This window comes from Populus trichocarpa, chromosome 14, assembly GCF_000002775.5.
Source record: "Populus trichocarpa isolate Nisqually-1 chromosome 14, P.trichocarpa_v4.1, whole genome shotgun sequence".
Lineage (NCBI taxonomy): Eukaryota > Viridiplantae > Streptophyta > Magnoliopsida > Malpighiales > Salicaceae > Populus > Populus trichocarpa.
Window position 1 is genome coordinate 16,199,101 of NC_037298.2, and position 21,593 is coordinate 16,220,693.

A 21,593-nucleotide genomic window follows, 5' to 3' on the forward strand; every position below is an offset into this window, starting at 1 on the left:
ATCCATCCATAATGATAATTGTTGTACAATGTATATCATAAGCATTGCGGTTGATATGAATGATGATGTTTGTGGGACTGAGACCTAGGATGATTGGGTTGAATTGAGTTAGGAGATGCGGTATATTAGAAGTGTAAACAGGTCGTATGTCGATAACTTGGGACCTCCCAGTATAGGGGAGACTCTGTCGAAATTTTTGTGGACTTTAATACAACCACCATGAATAGATATAGAAAAAAAAATTTAATCACTCTATTTACCAGTTAACATGAGAACGCTGCTTTATCCCGAATATGAGAATGTTGCATTTTGGTATCAGAGCTCAGGTTGCTATTCCGGGGATAGGAATGTAAATCCCGAGAAAAAAAAATATAAAATATAAAAAGGCTGGATTAAATTAAAGGAAATAAACTAAACTAAAAGGAAGTGGGGGCAAAACGAATACACTTAAAGAAAATAGAGCCTAAATGCAAAAAAGAATAATTATAGAGCATAAGTACTCCTCTTCTCACCAAAAACAGATCTGCAGATAACATAAAGAAAGAAAAGAGGGAGTTTTTATATTCATTTTTACAAATCAAGAGAGAAACACCAAAATTTCAAAAACCCATCCAAGATTAAGGGTTATAGGTAGAACAAACACTGGTAGGAAAGGGATTAACAAGAGAAATTGAACAAGAAGAGAAGAGGGGAGGGTCGGCTGTCATTAGAAAGAAAAGGAGGGATCGAAACCTTGATTCGTACCGGGTAAAGTATTCTAAACCTGCTCTTATGAGTCATTTCAAGTCGATTATGAATTGATGCCTGAATGTTAATTTATAGATTTGAGTTCTTAGACTTAAATTGAGGAAAAAGTATGAGTTGCTAAATTAAAGAATTTCATGTGTTGTATGTAAATGGAAAGATTGACGAATCTAGACAGTTTTGTCTCTTGACTTTCAGAAAGATTTCGGGTAGGAGGATGAAGGAATTAGGATCAGGTTCCTCATAGAAATTGTAGGTTTGGATGTTGGCTAACTAATGAAATTGGTCTTGCTCAATTTGAAGTTATAGAACTCCAGCTATTGGTCACTAACTGAGACTGGGTCATGACAGACCCTATAGGGTAGTAGGTTTGGTTCATTGATAAGAAATTTTGACTGTCTTAGAGGTAGAACTGGGTTCTCCTTCCTTAGAGAACTTGTAGCCTCATGTCTTAGCTTTCCAACAAGACTAATCTCGCTTGAATCGAAGTTCTATAACTCTAGATATAGTTAAAAATCTGAGGAGAGGTCGGAGAGTAACAGTTCCAAAATGAGATAGTAACAGTTTAAAAACGAGACAATAACAGTTCAAAAAATGAGACAGTAATAGTTCAAAAAAATGAGACAGTAACAATTCAAAAACGAGACAGTAACAGTTCAATATCTAGACAGTAACAGTTCAAAAAAATAAGACAGTAACAATTCAATATCTAGACAGTAACAATTCCAAAAACAAGACAGTAACAGTTCAAAAACGAGACAGTAACAGTTCAAAAAAATGAGACAGTAACAGTTCAAAAAATGAGATAGTAACAGTTCAATGTCTAGACAATGACAGTTTGGGATTTAAACAGAAACATATATATATATATATATATAAGGAATGATAACTGTGGTTGGATAAAGAATGACAATATTAATGGGTGAAATGAGAAAAACGTAAAATATTAAAAAATGACTGAAAGAAAGACTTATTGGTTGTTGATATGGTTATACTAAAACATATCCTTGGGTGAGGAAAATTTATGAGATAAACCTGTGAATTGCAGGAGGGACCACAGGCGTGGTGCAACAGCAGCAGGGGAGCACGAGTAGAGCTTCTATTGCAGGTAGGTGAATCGCACCTATACTTCCTAGTTAATTCCATGATTTATTTATATTACCAATGTGAAATGTGAATTACTGAATATATGTGTATTCAAGGTGAAAACTTGTTGTGTGAATTGCCAAATGATGAAATTATCACTGACAAAAGAAATATGAGAAGTGCGATTTGAGGCGTAAACTAGCATATATTTAGTGTATGTTAGAATCCCGGGTAAGGGGATCGTCATGATTAGACTAGCATACATTTACTGTATGTTAGGTTCTCGGGTAAGGGGATCGCCATGTATTGGCTAGCATACATTTAGTGTATGTTAGGATCCCGGGTAAGGGGATCACCTTGCATCGACTCCTATGAGGTGATGATGATGATGATACTAGTGAAATTGGTATCGGTAATGTGATAAGCAAGAATAATCGTGGTTGATCTCATAAAGTCTGGAATGAAGGTTGAAAGTGGCAGAGGGAACAGTTATTAATAGTTGAATAAGGAAGAGATTCTAATAAAAACGAGAAGGGAGAAGCGAATGAGCTATGAATGCATTTTACCCTATTGAAATTGTTAGATATTCGTGTTGTTATATTTATTGTAATATTCACCTTTCAATAATATGTGTTTTGTTTCAGGATCATTGCATGCACGACAGCAGTAGACCCTAGCTTATATTCTCTTCTTGTAATCTAGGTTCTAGGGAGTATACCATTGTATTTTGTAAACATAAAAATGTTTGTATAACTTAATTTGTATAATTAATGTTTAAACTTGATTGAATGAATTTAACCATGTAGTTCATATAACCATATTTCATGTCTATGTATTTATATTTATTTATTTTTATCCATCCATAATGATATTTATTATATAATGCATATCATAAATATTGTGGTTGATAGGTGTGAGTATAAGTGTGGAATTGAAACCCAGGATGATTGGGTCGTGAATTAAGTTATGAGATGCGAGCTATTAGAAGTGTAAACAGATTCCATGTCAATAACTTGGGACCTTCTGGTATAAGGGGGACTCCGTCGTAATTTCGGTAGATTTTAATACGAAGACCATGAATATATATATATATATATATACACACAAAAAAAAAATTAATTACTTAGTTTTCGATTGGCATGAGATTGTCGTTTTATCCCGGAATGGGGGATGTTACAAGGAATGAGTATAAGGTTTTGAAATGTGGTTCAGAATGGTGAGAACAACAAGGTAAGGAGCCAAGATTGATCCATTCCCAGTTCGAGGAAGTGATCAGAGTCTTCATTATGAAAGTGATCCAGATTGAGATCCCTTGACATACATTTCCTCTCGTGTACTTGCAACATCAGTATACTATGAAAGGGGTGAGTTAGTGAGACGTAGAGGTGATTCGTTGTCCCGTTAGGCTGGGGTAACAATGCCTGATGTATCAGATATATGGGGGGGATAATATACCCTCATCAGTGGCACTGATAGCCGAGTCAAACCCATTTTTGGATCCCACTTTTATGGATCATATAGTGAGAGTTGTAGCAGTAGGAATGGCAGCGGAAGCCTCCAGTACAGCTCCTAGATCAGGGGGAGTAGTTACCAAGTGTAGTGGGTGAGGTGTATGAGAGGGATGGGTTGTATGACTTACCGTGGTGAAGAGGATGTTGAGGTTGCTGGGCTTTGGCTAAAAAAGAGAGCAAAAGAGTTATGAATCAGATGTAGGTGCCAGAGATTTGACAGTTTTTATAGAGAGGTAAAACTATATATCGGAGGTTCAGAATTGAGGGTTGAGCTTTTGCCATTAGAGTTATATGATTTTGATTTGAATCTGCGTATGGCTTGGCTAAGTAAACATAAGGCATAAGTGGATTGTTTCACCAAGACGGAGACAATCCAAGGAATAGGTGAAAAAAAAGAGTAGTGGTTGAAGGGGAACGAAAAGATATTTCAAGTTATGTAATCTCAGTCTTGGTGGCTAGAAAGTTACTGAGGAAGGGTTGTTTTGCTTGGTTAGCCCATGTAAGAGAGCAAGAAAAGGGTAGTATAGATTTTGCTAGTATTCCCGTTGTGAGGGAGTTTCGAGATATATTCCCAGAAGAGTTGCCTGGATTATCTCCCGTAGAGAAATTGAAGTTTCCATAGAAACTATTCCAGGAATTTCTCCTATAGCCTAGTCTTCTTATAGGAAGGCACTTATGGAATTGGCTGAATTGAAGGTCTAGCTTCAGGAATTGTTAGAAAAAGGCTTCATTTGGCCTAGTAACTGGCCGTGGGAGCTTCGGTATTGTTTGAAAAAAAAAAAGGATGGCACACTTTGTTTATGCATTGATTATCGTTAATTGAATAAAGTGACGGTGAAGAACAAGTACCCCTTTCCCATGAATAGATAATTTGTTTGATCAATTGAAGGGTGCTAAGGTGTTCTTTAAGATAGAGTTGAGATATGGATATCATCAGTTGAGAATCAAGAAACAAGATAGACAAAAGACTGCATTCTGAACCCATTATGGACATTATGATTTTTTTGGTGATGCCTTTCGGGTTAACCAATGCTCCGACCATGCTTATGGGCTTGATGAATCGGGTGTTTCGGCCTTACCTGGAACAATATGTAGTGGTATTTATTAATGATATCTTGGTGTATTCAAGCTCTTACTTGGAGCATGAACAACATCTAAGGGTTGTGCTACAAACTGTAAAGGAGAATCAATTATATGCAAAGCTGAATAAGTGTGAGTTCTGGCTCAAAGAAGGAGTATTTTTAAGGCCATGTAATATCTGTAGAAGGAATATTTGTGGATCCAAGAAAGGTTGAGGCCGTGTTGAATGGGAAAGGCCTCCCAACGTGACATAAATTCGGAGTTCTTGGGTTTTGCTGGGTATTATAGGAGGTTTATTGAGGGGTTCTCCACCATAACATCACCTTTGACTAAGCTGGCTCGCAAGGAAGTTAGGTTTGTTTGGTCGGAAGGTTGTGAAGCGAACTTTCAAGAACTAAAAGAGAGACTCACTTCTGCTCCTGCGCTAGCCCTTCCATCAGAGACAGAAGGGTTTGTGGTATATAGTGATGCCTCAAAAAGGGGTCTAGGATTATTGTTGATGCAACACGGGCGTGTGATTGCTTATGCATCAAGACAACTAAAGTCGCATGAGGTGAATTAACCAATTCATGGCCTAGAACTTGCAGCAGTGATGTTTGCCTTAAGAGTATGAAGACATTGTTTGTGTGGGTCACAAGTTTAAATCTTTACAAACCATAAAAGTATGAAGTATTTGATGTCACAGAAGGAGTTGAATATGTGACAAAGAAGATGGATAGAGTTAATAAAAGATTATGATTGTGTGATTGACTACCATCCTGGTAAGGCTAATGTAGTAGTTGATGCATTGATTAAGAAGGGAAAAACAATGATGAAATGATATGGAGATTAAGGAACAGGGAAGTATAGTGGAATTGAAGAAATTGGGCTTGCGGCCAAGTGTGGAGCTTGAGGGATCACTATTAGCTTGTTAAAGATCCGATATGTGCTTTGAGACAAGGTCTTGGTGGCTCAACAGGTAGATGAAAAAAGTAAAGGATATCAAGGAGAGTGTAAACCAGGGTATAGAGAAAGCATTCCAAATGTTATCTGGAGGGCTAATAGCTATGGCTAGTCGAATTTATTTGCCTGGTCATAAGACTTTGAAGGATGAAGTATTGAGAGAAGCTCATGAATTCTGATTTGCTACTCATCCTGAAAGTACAAAGATGTATAAAGATTTAAGGGAATACTACTGGTGGCCAAATATGAAGAGGGAAATAACAGAATTTGTGTCGAACTGTGGGATCTATCAACAAGTAAAAATAGAACACCAAAGACCTGCAGGGGATTTACAGTTATTGTTGATTCCAGAATGGAAATGGGAGGATTTTTTTATGGATTTTGTGACGGAATTACCTAAGGGAAAGAAGGGGAATGATGTCATATGGGTGGTTGTGGATCAACTGACTAAAAATCTGTTTTGTTTTTGCCTATGAAAATGACTGATTCGGTGGATAAGCTAGCAAAATTATATGTAAATGAGGTAATCAGACTTCATAGAGTGCTAGTGTCGATTATGTCGGATCGGGATCCAAGGTTCACGTCGAGATTATGGCCTAGCTTACAACAAGCATTGAGGATAAAATTGAATCTAAGCACAACATTTCATCCTCAAACGGATGGTCAATCTGGAAGGACCATTCAAACTCTTGAGGATCTCTTAGGGTCCTGTGTGCTGGAGTTCGGAGGGAACTGGGAAGATCTCCTGCTATTGGTAGAGTTTACTTATAATAATAGCCATCAAGCTACTATTGGTATGGCTCCATATGAAGCATTGTATGAGAGGAAATGTTATACCCTAATTTGTTAGGTGGAAGTAGGGAAAAAAAGAAAAAAAAAAGGAAGCTTTTGGGACCTGAAATGGTGCAACTGAAAACTGATAAGGTGAGGGTGATCAGAGAGAGGGTGAAGGAAGCCCAGGATAGACAAAAAAAAAATTTATGCAGATAACCGAAGAAGGCCTTTAGAATTCCAAGTGGGGGATAAAATATTTTTGAAGGTGGTGGCTTGGAAAAACATCATTCGATTTGGAGTAAAAGGAAAATTAGCTCCGAGATATATTGGCCCTTTCAAGATTAAGAAAAGAATCAGACCAGTTGTCTATCGTTTAGAGTTGCCTGCATATTTGGATAAGATTCATAATGTGTTCCATATGTCATTGCTGCGAAAGGCCAAGATAAACCCCTCACAGGTGTTGCCACACGATCCTATGAAGATTAAAGGGGATCTAACCATGGAAGCTAAGCCTGTCTAGATCTTGGATCTAGATGTGAGGGTGTTAAGGAATAAGAGAGTTTCCCTGGTGAGAGTATTGTGGAGAAACTCTCGAATAGAAGAAGAAACATGGGAAAGAGAATTTGAGATGAAGCAAAAGTTCCTGCATTTATTCTTCGACATAGGTATGTAACTTAAATTTCGAGGATGAAATTTCTATTAGGAGGGAAGAATGTAAAACCCGGGGAAAAATAAAGGTTGCTTAGATTGCAAACTAACTACATGAGAAATAAAAGTGAAGAAATTCATGCATATGGTCAAATAAAAACGGGAATTCAAAATTTTTTGGATATAAGTTTCTGGATGAAATACTAATCTCGCTTGAATCGGAGTTCTATAACTCCAGATATAGTTAAAAATATGAGGAGAGGTCAGACAGTAGCAGTTCAAAAATGAGACAGAAATAGTCCAAATGTTTGTTGATGAGCAATTTTGATTGTCTTAGAGGCAGAACTGGGTTCTTCTTTATCAGAGAACTTGTAGCCTCATGTCTTAGCTTTCCAACAAGAGTAATTGACACGACCAAAAGATTGATGTCTTCTTCCAAGTGCAGGAGTGTCGAAGTAATAAATAACCCGGCAAGACCGAGGTCGAACCACAGGGAGGTTAACTATATAAATTATAAATAATAATAATAACAACAACAATAATAATAAGTTAAAGAGAGCTTTGAGATGTGATATTGATGTAAGGATTAAACAAGGATAAAATAATTGTCAATGTTAGAGGATCCACTAATGGTATTTCAAACAAGTATAGTATAAACTCTTTTTATTACTCAACTGGAAACCACATACAAAGGAGGTTCCAATCGGATTATAAATTGTTAACATGATTACATTAGTTATCTTATTCGAATAATGCTAATACTTGTAAATGCTGTTAGGCATTCATGATTATAACTTATGTTAACAACAAATCAAGTTCCTTTCATAGCACAGGTGTCGGTTATACCATACGGTTGGGCTATGAAAGTACCAAGTATTTGTTGTACCAAGGTTATACAACATAAATCTAGATTAACCATTTAACAAGCAAAGTATTATGAACAAGATAACAAATATAAAACATGGTAGTATCAAACATTAAGGTCTATGTTGAGTTTATATTATACTTATTCTTACACCATTAGTGTAACATTTTCACCTTGACATGATAAACTTAGCTAAACATAATGAAAGAGAAAAACATAAATAAACAAGGAAAGGAAATGAAAAGCATAAGCAATAGATTAATATAAGCAAAACTTAAGCATTACAAAATATAAAGAGAGAGCAAGAGCATGATCTTGATCTTAAAACCAAGATGCCTAAATACATGGCAAATGCCTCCTTTTATAGGCCAAAATTCGGAACTATTGATTTGTTGACTAATTGTTGAGTGGGTGGCCACATCTTGACTTAGTGACAATCCTTATCTTCTTGTCTGCCAAAAAAATCATTGATAACGTCATAATTGGAATAGACTTAAACATGAAAGTTCTAGGAAATTGTCTCAGCTTTCCAAGAAAAAAAAGTTGAGGTCATTTGGACTTCTAGAACTCGAGATATGGGTTGAACACTGAACAGTGTCTGGGCTGCAGAACAAATTCGAACTTCTCCGTTGTTGCTACAATTTGGACTTGAAAACAGCCTTTTTAAATCTTGGACTCCGCATGAAAGTTTTAGGCCTATGTCTTAACTTTCCATCCATATAAGGCAGACCTAAATCCAAGATCTACAGCTCCATATGTAAACACCCAAAGGAAAATATATATATATATTTAGAGAGAGAGATGATGATGAATGCAGTTTTCGCTGCCGATGCAGAAATCGGCAGCGACGCAGTTTTCGCTGCCGATGCAGAAATCGGCAGCGATGCAGTTTTCGCTGCCGATTCTGGACTGGGCAGCGATGCAGTTTTCGCTGCCGATTCTGGACTTGGCAGCGACGCAGTTTTCGCTGCCGATGCAGAAATCGGCAGCGATGCAGTTTTCGCTGCCGATTCTGGACTTGGCAGCGACGCAGCCTTCACTACCGATACAGAAATCGGTAGCGACGCAGTTTTCGCTGCCGATTTCTCAATGAACAGTGACGCAGAGGTGAGAGGGAGGGGTAAAACTGATTTTAGATAAACCAAACAAGGATAAGGACACACCTAAACCAACCCCCAAACAACCCATTTCATTGGATGGGTAGTATAAATACAAAGAGGGGAGAGAGAATGACCCATCTTCTTCCAAATCCAGCAGCTGCATGCCGTTCTTCCCTTCCCCTTTCACAACAGAAACGTGAATCAGACCAGTAGAGATTACTTTGTGAACTTGTGAGGGAGAGATGAGACCTTGAGAGAGGAGTGGGCAGCTGCATAGAGGAGAGGAAAAAGAGAGCTGGAAAACGTGAGAGGAAGAAGAAGGAGGAGAACCAGCAGCTGAATAGTGTCAAACCTTCCTCAAACTTAGTTAAATTCAGAAGGTATGGGTCATAAAACTCTCTTCCTCTCCCCCGTAAGATCAAAAACGAAAATGAAGAAGAAAAACCCTAAGAAAAGAATTGATCTAAGCCCTAAGCCAGCTGTGAAGGAAGCTGAAATTAACCAAGAGAACAAGCAAACAAAAGTGAAATAAAGTCAATTTCAGAACATCTAACAAATCATGGTAGAGGGCTGGCTTTAACTAGGGGGTAATTAATGTGTTATGCTGTGATGTTGTTGCTGGACTTAATGTGTTCTGCTGTGATGATTGTTGCTGGAATTAATGTGATGTTGTTGCTGGAATTAATGTGTTCTGCTGTGATGATTGTTGCTGGAATTAATGTGATGTTGTTGCTGGAATTAATGTGTTCTGCTGTGATGATTGTTGCTGGAATTAATGTGTTCTGCTGTGATGTTTGCTGCTGGAATTAATGTGTTCTACTGTGATGATTGTGCTGAAATTGATGCTCCCGATTGTGTGTTGCGCAGCGAAATTCTGTTTCGCTGCCGCAACTGAACCTCCTGCAGCGAATTGATATTCGCTGCCGATTTGTGAGTTGCGCAGCGAAATTCTGTTTCGCTGCCGCAACTGAACCTGCTGCAACGATTTGATATTCGCTGCCGATTTGTGTGTTGCGCAGCGAAATTCTATTTCGCTGACGCAACTGAACCTGCTGCAGCGATTTGATATTCGTTGCCGATTTGTGTGTTGCGCAGCGAAATTCTGTTTCGCTGCCGCAACTGAACCTGCTGCAGCGATTTGATATTCGCTGCCGATTTGTGTGTTGCGCAGCGAAATTCTGTTTCGCCGACGCAACTGAACCTCCTGCAGCGATTTGATATTCGCTGCCGATTTGTGTGTTGTGCAGCGAAATTCTGTTTCGCTGCCGCAGCTGAACCTCCTGCAGCGAAGTGATATTCGCTGCTGAGTTGTGCGTTGTGCAGGACTGATTAGCTTCGGCTAATGGCATCCAAACGGATGGCCGGGACAAAGAGTGATTAGCTTCGGCTAATGGCATCCGAATGGATGGTCGGGACAAAGAATGATTAGCTTTGGCTAATGGCGTCCGAATGGATGGCCGGGTTAAAAAGGGATGATTTCGCTGCCGATTGTGGATCGGCAGCGACGCAGTTCCGCTGCCGATTCTGGATCGGCAGCGACACAGTATTCGCTGCCGATACAGAAATCGGCAGCGACCTAGTTTCCGCTGCCGATACAGAAATCGACAGCGACGCAGTTTCCGTTGCCGATTCTGGATCGGCAGCGATGCAGTCTTCGCTGCCGATACAGAAATCGGCAGCGACCCAGTTTCGCTGCTGATTCCTTGATCGGCAGCGATGTAGTTTCGGCTGCCGATTTTAGGATTGGCAGCGACGCAGCTATCGCTATGGAATCCGGATGGATAGCCGGGACAAATAAACGACTAGTTTCGGCGAATGGCATTTGAAAACTTGTGTATCTATATGTACTACTAATTGTTACATCAAATACATGAAGAAATTATAAATGTTAATGCTTATTTAATTGCTAGGCTGTTAGTTACCATTATTATTATTATTAAGTATTTGTTTTCTCTTAAATGTTTTGTACTGCTGCAGGGACGTCACACCAACGAGATGTCTAGGATACCCGATACACGGGAACCTACTTTTGCAAGGAATTAAGTAGATGCATTCTAAATCACAATGTATTTTGTAGGGATCAATGTACTGAATGTATAACTTTTATTAGATCCTTTTTGTTTAAAATTTGTGATGGCTATTAGAAGTATAAGAGTGCAAACTCATGTCCATGTATATATATTTTTAATATGAACTTCAAATCATGCAACCTTAATATTATGTGTTTGTGTAAGATTCGCTTTTGAATGAACTGTTGATTGTATGGATTGTATTTTGATGATGTGAGGATTCAAGTTCTTTGATTACCGGCACCATGTGTATTAAATATATATATATATAAAAAAAAAATTTACTATTGTTTTGGGCTTAGAAAGCCGGGTTGTTATAGTTGGTATCAGAGCACTTGGTATGGATCCTGAGGATCATTAATAAATGTGTTGTTGCGATGAATTTCAGGATGGTACGCACCCGACAAGGGACACGAACTGAGCCGCCCTCCTTAGAAAGGAGGGGCATGAACCGAGGTGCCCAAGGTTGGCAAGACGAAGATCCCTTAGATGATACGGCATCTCATGCTCCGATAATACCGCCCGAAACCTTGCAGGGGGAAGATACGGTGGCAGGAGAAGGCCCGAGGTCTCATCAGACAGAGGGAACACCCCCAGTCGCAACGGAGCAGCGAGAAAGATCAGAAGCACAGCCATCTACTGTTCCAACTGGTGTGCCCCCACAATATGTAGATGCAGGACTCCTTGTACAAAAAGTTAAAGCAGTGATGGAAGGCATGGCTAGTTCAGCAGCACAAACAACCCCTACCACGCAGATTCCACCAGCAGCCCCTACGACCAGCATGACCATGGATAATGTGGTACCACTGGTGCGACTAGTCAAGAGTATGAGGGAAATGGGCTCTGAACCGTATATGGGGGAACAAGATGCAGAGATAGCTGGAAGATGGATCAGGAAGGTAGAAAAGACAATGATTCAAATAAGCATACCCGAGGGTTTGAGGGTAAATTGTGCATCCCAGTTACTATCTGATAGGGCCATGACATGGTGGGAAACAGTTCAGCTGAGGCGTGCGACTGAGACCCTAACTTGGAGTGATTTCAAGACAGAGTTTGAGAATCAGTTTTATTCCAAGTATCATCGCAAGGTGAAAGAACAAGAGTTCTTGGCATTAAGACAGGGTGATATGTCAGTATTGGAGTACGAAAGGAGATTCCATGACCTCTCATTGTTCGCCCCACATTATGTGCCGACAGAGGAACATATGATTGAAAAGTTGAGAGATGGTTTACGACAGGATTTGAGACAAGGATTGATCGCCTTGCGATTTAAATCGGTGAGGGAGTTGATTGAGGCTGCACAAGCTCTGGAGGCATGTATTGGAGAAAGCCAAGGGGGGTATCAGAGTATAAGCAAAAAGAGAGATGGGGACTATTTCAGCGGCAGACCACCGCACCCGAAGAAAGGAAAAAGTGGAGTGTTTGAGCAGCACGGAAAGAAGGGGAGTTTGATATTACCGCCTCACCAACAGTCAAGTGGGAGAATGATGGCGGGACAGTCGCACTCGAGGGCAAACTCTTCAACTGGGACCGGTGACCGCAGGGGAGTTGACTATCCTTTTTGTGTAAAATGTGGACAAAAACACCCTGGGGACTGCTCAGTTTCCCCTGGGCAATGCTTTGTGTGCAGAGGAGAGGGTCATAGGTGGAGGAACTGCCAGTATCTTAGCCAAGGGTGTCATTACTGTGGTGGGAAAGGTCATTACAAGAGGGACTGCCCCAAAAGAAACACCGGACAAGTACAGAACTATAGACAGCCCAATCAGAGCCACCAGCAGTCAGTCACCGTTAATAGGCCAGTGAGATCTTCTCAATCAGGGGCAAACTCCAGTCGAGGGAAGCCGAGAGCACAAAATGATCGGACCCCAGGGAGGGTCTTCCACCTGACACAGGAGGAGGCCAGGGCTGCATTGGATGTGGTGGCAGGTACACTACTGTTGAATGATTTTAATATGCATGTATTGTTTGATCCGGGTGCCTCCCACTCATTCATTGCTAAGAGAAGTGTCACTAAATTGAGAAAGGAAGTAGAAATAGTAGAGAAGGGGTTTGTAATTGGAACTCCAATGGGAAACATGGTTGAAACAAATATTGTATATGTGGATGTGGGGGTTAGTTTATCCGGGTATGAAACAGAAGTAGACTTGATTCCCTTAGAGCTGCATGATTTTGACATAATACTAGGCATGGATTGGTTGAGTAAATACAAGGCACTAATAGATTGTTATGCTAAAACTGTTACTTTTCAAACACCTAAGGGCGAGGAAATGACTTTTGAAGGAGAGAGATTTCCCAAACTGAATGCTTTAATATCGGTGGTAACAGCCCAAAAACTTTTAAGAAAGGGATGTATGGGATACGTCGCATACATCTTAAACTCTGATGATGAAGGTCCACAATTGAAGGATATTCCTGTGGTGAAGGATTTCCCAGATGTGTTTCCAGAAGAACTACCAGGACTACCCCCGGAGCGAGAGGTAGAGGTGTCTATAGACACTTTTCCTGGAGTCCCACCCATAGCCCAACAACCATATCGGATGGCTCCAGCAGAATTGAATGAGTTAAAGACTCAATTACAGGAATTATTAGACAAGGGGTTCATACGGCCCAGTAATTCTCCTTGGGGAGCACCGGTCCTATTTGTAAGAAAGAAAGATGGAACCCATAAGCTTTGTATTGACTATCGACAGTTGAACAAAATAACAATGAAAAACAAGTATCCGTTACCTCGGATAGATGATTTGTTCGACCAATTAAAGGGAGCGAGGGCATTTTCGAAGATAGATCTGAGATCAGGGTACTATCAGATGAAGATTAAAGAAGCGGATGTAGCAAAGACCGCATTTAGAACTCGTTACGGACACTATGAATTTTTGGTGTTACCGTTCGGGTTGACGAACGCCCCAGCCCTCTTCATGGATTTGATGAATCGGGTTTTCCAACCATACCTGGATAAGTTTGTGGTGGTATTCATTGATGATATACTGGTGTACTCGAATTCTTTCAAGGAGCACGAAGAACACTTGAGACAAACCTTACAAACCTTGAGAGATCACCAGTTATATGCAAAATTGAGTAAATGTGAATTTTGGCTGAAAAGAGTGACGTTTTTGGGACATGTCATTTCAGCCGAAGGTGTTTTTGTCGACCCTCAAAAAGTCGAAGCAGTCTTGAAATGGGAAAGACCGACTTCGGTCACTGAAATACGTAGTTTCCTGGGACTTGTAGGATACTATCGGAGATTTATCGAAGGTTTTTCCCTGATTGCAACCCCTTTGACCCAGCTAACTAGGAAGGATAAGAAGTGGGTGTGGTCGGAAGAATGTGAGGCAAGCTTCCAAGAATTGAAGAGGAGGCTCACCACTGCTCCAGTCTTAACTCTCCCCTCAGGGACCGAGGGTTTTGTGGTATATAGTGATGCCTCGGGGAAGGGATTGGGGTGTGTTTTGATGCAACATGAGAAGGTGATCGCCTATGCATCAAGGCAATTAAAGACTCATGAGGTGAACTACCCGGTGCACGACCTAGAGTTGGCAGCTGTAGTATTTGCCTTGAGGATATGGAGACACTATTTGTATGGGTCTCGAACCCAAATTTTTACTGATCATAAGAGCCTGAAGTATCTGATGTCGCAAAAGGAGTTGAACATGCGGCAAAGAAGGTGGATAGAGCTCATTAAGGATTATGATTGCACCATAGAATACCACCCGGGGAAAGCAAATGTGGTGGCAGATGCCCTCAGTCGCAAAAATAAAGCCTCCTTGGGAAGCTTAACAGTGGGAAAGGAGCGGCAATTGGCAGAATTAAAAGAGTTGGGTGCAGATTTGGGAATTGATGCAAGAGGTGGGTTAGTAGCCCAATTATTGGTGCGACCAACGTATCGAGAACAGATACTACATGCCCAATTCCATGACAAGGTGGGATCCAAGATTAGGAAGAATGTGGAGGCCGGGGTAGAAATGAAATTCCGAGTAGCGGATGATGGATCCTTGATGATGGGACAACGGTTGTACGTGCCTGATGACGAAACAGTCAAACGTATGGTTCTGCAAGAAGCACATGAGTCCAAATTCTCCATACATCCTGGCAGCACTAAGATGTACCGAGACCTGAAACACCTCTATTGGTGGCCTAATATGAAAAGGGAAATAGCTGAGTATGTGTCAAAGTGTGGGATATGTCAACAAGTCAAGGTTGAACACTAAAGGCCTGCGGGACCATTACAGCCAATACAAATTCCAGAATGGAAGTGGGAGATGATCACCATGGATTTCGTGTCAGGATTTCCCAAGGGGAGAAAAGGAAATGATGCGATATGGGTCATTGTGGATCGGTTGACGAAATCCGCATTATTCTTGCCTGTAAAGATGACCGACTCGGTGGACAAGCTTGCCAAGATCTACATAAATGAGGTGGTACGACTTCATGGGATTCCGGTGTCCATTGTATCGGATCGAGATCCTAGGTTCACCTCTCGACTTTGGCCGAGCATACAACATGCCTTGGGGACAAGATTGGACATGAGCACTGCGTTTCACCCTCAAACGGATGGCCAATCGGAAAGAGTCATTCAAGTCTTGGAAGACCTATTACGGGCATGTGTGCTAGAATTTGGAGGAAACTGGGAGGAACACATGGCATTGGTGGAGTTCACGTATAACAATAGTCACCAAGCCACAATAGGGATGGCCCCATATGAAGCCTTGTATGGTAGGAGGTGTAGAACTCCTTTATGTTGGGAGGAAATTGGGGACCGGAAGTTATATGGCGCAGAGTTAGTTCAAGTCACCACGGAAGAAAGTGAGAATTATCAGGGATCGCATCAAAGCCGCACAGGATAGACAGAAGAAGTATGCTGATGTGAGGAGAAGACCTCTCGAGTTCAGTACGGGGGACCAGGTGTTCCTGAAGGTAGCCCCATGGAAGAACTATGTTACGATTTGGATTGAAAGGAAAGTTAACTCCCCGTTTCATTGGACCCTTCAAAATCTTACAACGAGTTGGACCAGTAGCCTACAAGGTGGATTTGCCCCCACAGTTAGCCAGGGTCCATGATGTGTTCCATGTCTCCTTGTTAAGGAAGGCTAACGTAGACCCCGCCCGAGTTCTACCCCAGGTCCCAGTAGAGGTCAAGGAAGACTTAACACTGGAATTGAGGCCCATAAGGATACTAGATCAAGAAGTGAAGGAGTTACAGAGCAAAAAGATCCCCATTGTTAGAATCTTATGGCGAAATGCTCAAGTAGAAGAGGAAACTTGGGAGAGGGAGGCTGAGATGAGAAAAAAGTACCCCAATTTATTTGATCTACCAGGTATGGAGTGTGAAACTTCTTAAATTTCGAGGACGAAATTCATTTTTAGGAGGGGAGAATGTAAACACCCAAAGGAAAATATATATATATTTAGAGAGAGAGAGATGATGATGAATGCAGTTTTCGCTGCCGATGCAGAAATCGGCAGCGACGCAGTTTTCGCTGCCGATTCTGGACTGGGCAGCGATGCAGTTTTCGCTGCCGATTCTGGACTGGGCAGCGATGCAGTTTTCGCTGCCGATTCTGGACTTGGCAGCGACGCAGTTTTCGCTGCCGATGCAGAAATCGGCAGCGATGCAGTTTTCGCTGCCGATTCTGGACTTGGCAGCGACGCAGCCTTCACTACCGATACAGAAATCGGTAGCGACGCAGTTTTCGCTGCCGATTTCTCAATGAAAAGTGACGCAGAGGTGGGAGGGAGGGGTAAAACTGATTTTAGATAAACCAAACAAGGATAAGGACACACCTAAACCAACCCCCAAACAACCCATTTCATTGGATGGGTAGTATAAATACAAAGAGGGGAGAGAGAATGACCCATCTTCTTCCAAATCCAGCAGCTGCATGCCGTTCTTCCCTTCCCCTTTCACAACAGAAACGTGAATCAGACCAGTAGAGATTACTTTGTGAACTTGTGAGGGAGAGATGAGACCTTGAGAGAGGAGTGGGCAGCTGCATAGAGGAGAGGAAAAAGAGAGCTGGAAAACGTGAGAGGAAGAAGAAGGAGGAGAACCAGCAGCTGAATAGTGTCAAACCTTCCTCAAACTTAGTTAAATTCAGAAGGTATGGGTCATGAAACTCTCTTCCTCTCCCCCGTAAGATCAAAAACGAAAATGAAGAAGAAAAACCCTAAGAAAAGAATTGATCTAAGCCCTAAGCCAGCTGTGAAGGAAGCTGAAATTAACCAAGAGAACAAGCAAACAAAAGTGAAATAAAGTCAATTTCAGAACATCTAACAAATCATGGTAGAGGGCTGGCTTTAACTAGGGGGTAATTAATGTGTTCTGCTGTGATGTTGTTGCTGGACTTAATGTGTTCTGCTGTGATGATTGTTGCTGGAATTAATGTGATGTTGTTGCTGGAATTAATGTGTTCTGCTGTGATGATTGTTGCTGGAATTAATGTGATGTTGTTGCTGGAATTAATGTGTTCTGCTGTGATGATTGTTGCTGGAATTAATGTGTTCTGCTGTGATGTTTGCTGCTGGAATTAATGTGTTCTACTGTGATGATTGTGCTGAAATTGATGCTCCCGATTGTGTGTTGCGCAGCGAAATTCTGTTTCGCTGCCGCAACTGAACCTCCTGCAGCGAATTGATATTCGCTGCCGATTTGTGTGTTGCGCAGCGAAATTCTGTTTCGCTGCCGCAACTGAACCTGCTGCAGCGATTTGATATTCGCTGCCGATTTGTGTGTTGCGCAGCGAAATTCTGTTTCGCTGCCGCAACTGAACCTGCTGCAGCGAATTAATATTCGCTGCCGATTTGTGTGTTGCGCAGCGAAATTCTGTTTCGCTGCCGCAACTGAACCTGCTGCAGCGATTTGATATTCGCTGCCGATTTGTGTGTTGCGCATCGAAATTCTGTTTCGCCGACGCAACTGAACCTGCTGCAGCGAATTAATATTCGCTGCCGATTTGTGTGTTGCGCAGCGAAATTCTGTTTCGCTGCCGCAGCTGAACCTCCTGCAGCGAAGTGATATTCGCTGCCGAGTTGTGCGTTGTGCAGCGAAACTGTGGCGCCAACAGCGGTGCAGTTCTCGCTGCCGAACTGGCAGCCTGCGGCGAACCAGTTCTCGCTGCCGAATTGGGCAGCCCGCAGCGAACCAGTTCTCACTGCCGATTCCTACAATAAGCCTCCTAGGCAGGAATGACTTAAATGCTAATAACAATTTCATGATATGATGGTGTAAAATAGGGAACACTTGAATGTGAACATATGAACTATTGAAATAAGTGTGATGATGAATGTGATTCAAAAATAAAATAAATACAACTGTGCTGATTTGTGACCATTGATGTCTTAGGTGGTGCGGTCGGGATTGGACCATCATCAAGACAGGAACGACCCACAGGTGGAGCAGGTAGGTGACTTGCACCTTTCTTTTTTCATACGTTGAACCTTGGAATATTTTAACTTGAGTACTACCATATTGTTAGAACCGATATTAAATTGTCGAACGCTTAATTGTTGATAAAAGAGTGATTAGCTTCGGCTAATGGCATCCGAATGGATGGCCGGGACAAAAGACTGATTAGCTTCGGCTAATGGCATCCAAACGGATGGCCGGGACAAAGAATGATTAGCTTTGGCTAATGGCGTCCGAATGGATGGCCGGGATGAAGGACTGATTAGCTTCGGCTAATGGCATCCAAACGGATGGCCGGGACAAAGAGTGATTAGCTTCGGCTAATGGCATCCGAATGGATGGCCGGGACAAAGAATGATTAGCTTTGGCTAATGGCGTCCGAATGGATGGCCGGGTTAAAAAGGGATGATTTCGCTGCCGATTGTGGATCGGCAGCGACGCAGTTCCGCTGCCGATTCTGGATCGGCAGCGACACAGTATTCGCTGCCGATACAGAAATCGGCAGCGACCTAGTTTCCGCTGCCGATACAGAAATCGACAGCGACGCAGTTTCCGCTGCCGATTCTGGATCGGCAGCGATGCAGTCTTCGCTGCCGATACAGAAATCGGCAGCGACCCAGTTTCGCTGCTGATTCCTTGATTGGCAGCGATGTAGTTTCGGCTGCCGATTTTAGGATTGGCAGCGACGCAGCTATCGCTATGGAATCCGGATGGATAGCCGGGACAAATAAACGACTAGTTTCGGCGAATGGCATTTGAAAACTTGTGTATCTATATGTACTACTAATTGTTACATCAAATACATGAAGAAATTATAAATGTTAATGCTTATTTAATTGCTAGGCCGTTAGTTACCATTATTATTATTATTAAGTATTTGTTTTCTCTTAAATGTTTTGTACTGCTGCAGGGACGTCACACCAACGAGATGTCTAGGATACCCGATACACGGGAACCTACTTTTGCAAGGAATTAAGTAGATGCATTCTAAATCACAATGTATTTTGTAGGGATCAATGTACTGAATGTATAACTTTTATTAGATCCTTTTTGTTTAAAATTTGTGATGGCTATTAGAAGTATAAGAGTGCAAACTCATGTCCATGTATATATATTTTTAATATGAACTTCAAATCATGCAACCTTAATATTATGTGTTTGTGTAAGATTCGCTTTTGAATGAACTGTTGATTGTATGGATTGTATTTTGATGATGTGAGGATTCAAGTTCTTTGATTACCGGCACCATGTGTATTAAATATATATATATATATAAAAAAAAAATTTACTATTGTTTTGGGCTTAGAAAGCCGGGTTGTTACACCATATATGACCCAATGACCGAAAAGTATTCCAGTTTGGACTAAACCAGCATCTCTTTTCTAAGTTTGGCCCTCTCTTTTCCGTATTTAAACTCATCAATCAATCCCTTCATTTACGTGATAGGCCTGCATTTAAGATGAATATTTATCATAAATTAAAGGTATCTTATGGTATCAGACTTGTTATTATAAAACATGCTTTAGTTACGGAGTTATTGATACTTCAAGTGCAAAATGATGATATAAAACCTTAATAAAAATGCACTTTTGAGTACTAATCACACCCCCCAACCAGCTTATTACTAGTCCCTAGTAATCAAAGCGTTAAAATAGAAAAACAATTTGCAAATTCCACAAAGCAAGGCATTCATCATTCAACTTCCATCAATCTATCCAGATAAACAAACTCATTAAATTTATATATCTGCTCAATACCTCTTAAACAAAATATTAATAAACCTTCCTTTTTACGTGCTCAATGTATGAAAACATAGATGATGAGGCTTTTATTAGAAGAAAACAATATTTTGTTCTAATGTTTAAGGTTAACTTTCTTTGATTGGGATTATTATCTTTTTTTCTTTTTTTATATATATATACATATAACTTAAAACACAATACATCTTTAACCCATGTAACGAGCTTTCGGCTAATGACTCCCAGACCAGTTGGTCTTAGGGCATTAGGTGTTGAGACACCCCTACGAGCTTAGTAACTCGGGTTACAGATACTGATACGTAGATAATGCAATGTTTGATTCCCTTAAGCTTTTCTCCTTAACCCATGTAATAAGCTTTGGGCTAATAGCTCCCAAGTCAGTTGACTTTAGGGTATTAGGTGTTAAACACCCCTTCGGGCTTAATTGCTTAGGTTAGGGAGGCTACGAAACCAAACTTATCTACGTTTTTATTATCATCAATATTATCAACTTGTTTTTTTTTTTCAAATTATATATTATCCCTTTCCCTTAGTTGTTACCTTTAACAAAAGAATATAAATAATGTAATAATCCAATAGGCAACCCACAATCATATGTTAGAGTGTGTGTGTGAAAATGAAGGTTGAAGAATACTTGTTAAATGCGTATATAAGCAGAATCAAGTGATAACAATGCGAGAGTTTGTAAACCTGATTATTTCAAGAAGTATTCTAATAGGCCTTGATAAGATTATTTACTAAGATGCGTCTCAAGAGTCAATAAAATTCCTCCTTACTCTGCCATCCTAATAACAGTTTTGTCAAATGGTTTTAATAATAGCAAAAACAGTTAGTAAGTTAGTTTTTTTTTTAATGTCAACTACTACCCTCTTCCCCCAACCAGAACGAGACATTGTCCTCAATGTCATAAGGTAGAAAGATAGAGTATAGAAGACATCACCTGAAACAACGAACACTGACGAACCTGAAACACACTTAAACAAATATAAGAAATAACAAAATAATATGCTATTAATAAAACCAAAAGACACAAGGATTCACAAACAAAGGCTCAAATCCAATCTAAGCTTTTTACGGCTTTCCTTAGTTGATGAATTTATGCGACTCATGGAAGGATCAATTATAGGGATGAAAGATTGTAGTTGGTCAATCAATTGTTCAGCAGTAGCAACAGAGATTATGATTTGTCGTGCCGAAGATGTTAGAAATTCTTGTTCCACAACTTGATCAAGAAAAGACAACAAATTATCATAAAAACCATTAACATTTAACAGACCTATAGGTTTATGGTGAATGTGCAGTTGGGCCCAAGAGGAAATATGAAAGATCTCTTACAATGTGCCCAGACCACCTGATAAGGCAATGAAGGTGTCAGCATGGTTAAACATTGCATTCAATCGATCAAACATTGTGGAGACCTGTAGTTCCTCTCCAATTGTTTTTCCAATGATGTGCCCTTTTGCTAAAGCTTTGGGGACGACCCCCAAAACTTAACTACCTCCTAAAAATACAGCTATTGACACACCCCCCCCCAATAACCCAAGGTTGCCTCCTCCATACACTAAATGAATCTTTCTCTCAGCTAGTACCTAACCAAGATGATTTGCTGATTCTA

General features: G+C 40.7%; 1 long non-coding RNA gene across 1 annotated transcript; it reads left to right on the forward strand.

Moving 5' to 3' along the window:
- The first annotated feature begins 16,595 nt into the window (after positions 1-16,595).
- Positions 16,596-19,392, forward strand: LOC127904253 (uncharacterized). Its single transcript, XR_008057220.1, has 3 exons — positions 16,596-16,914; positions 18,156-18,212; positions 19,129-19,392. It is a non-coding gene; the product is annotated as an uncharacterized LOC127904253 (long non-coding RNA).
- Positions 19,393-21,593: the final 2,201 nt, after the last annotated feature.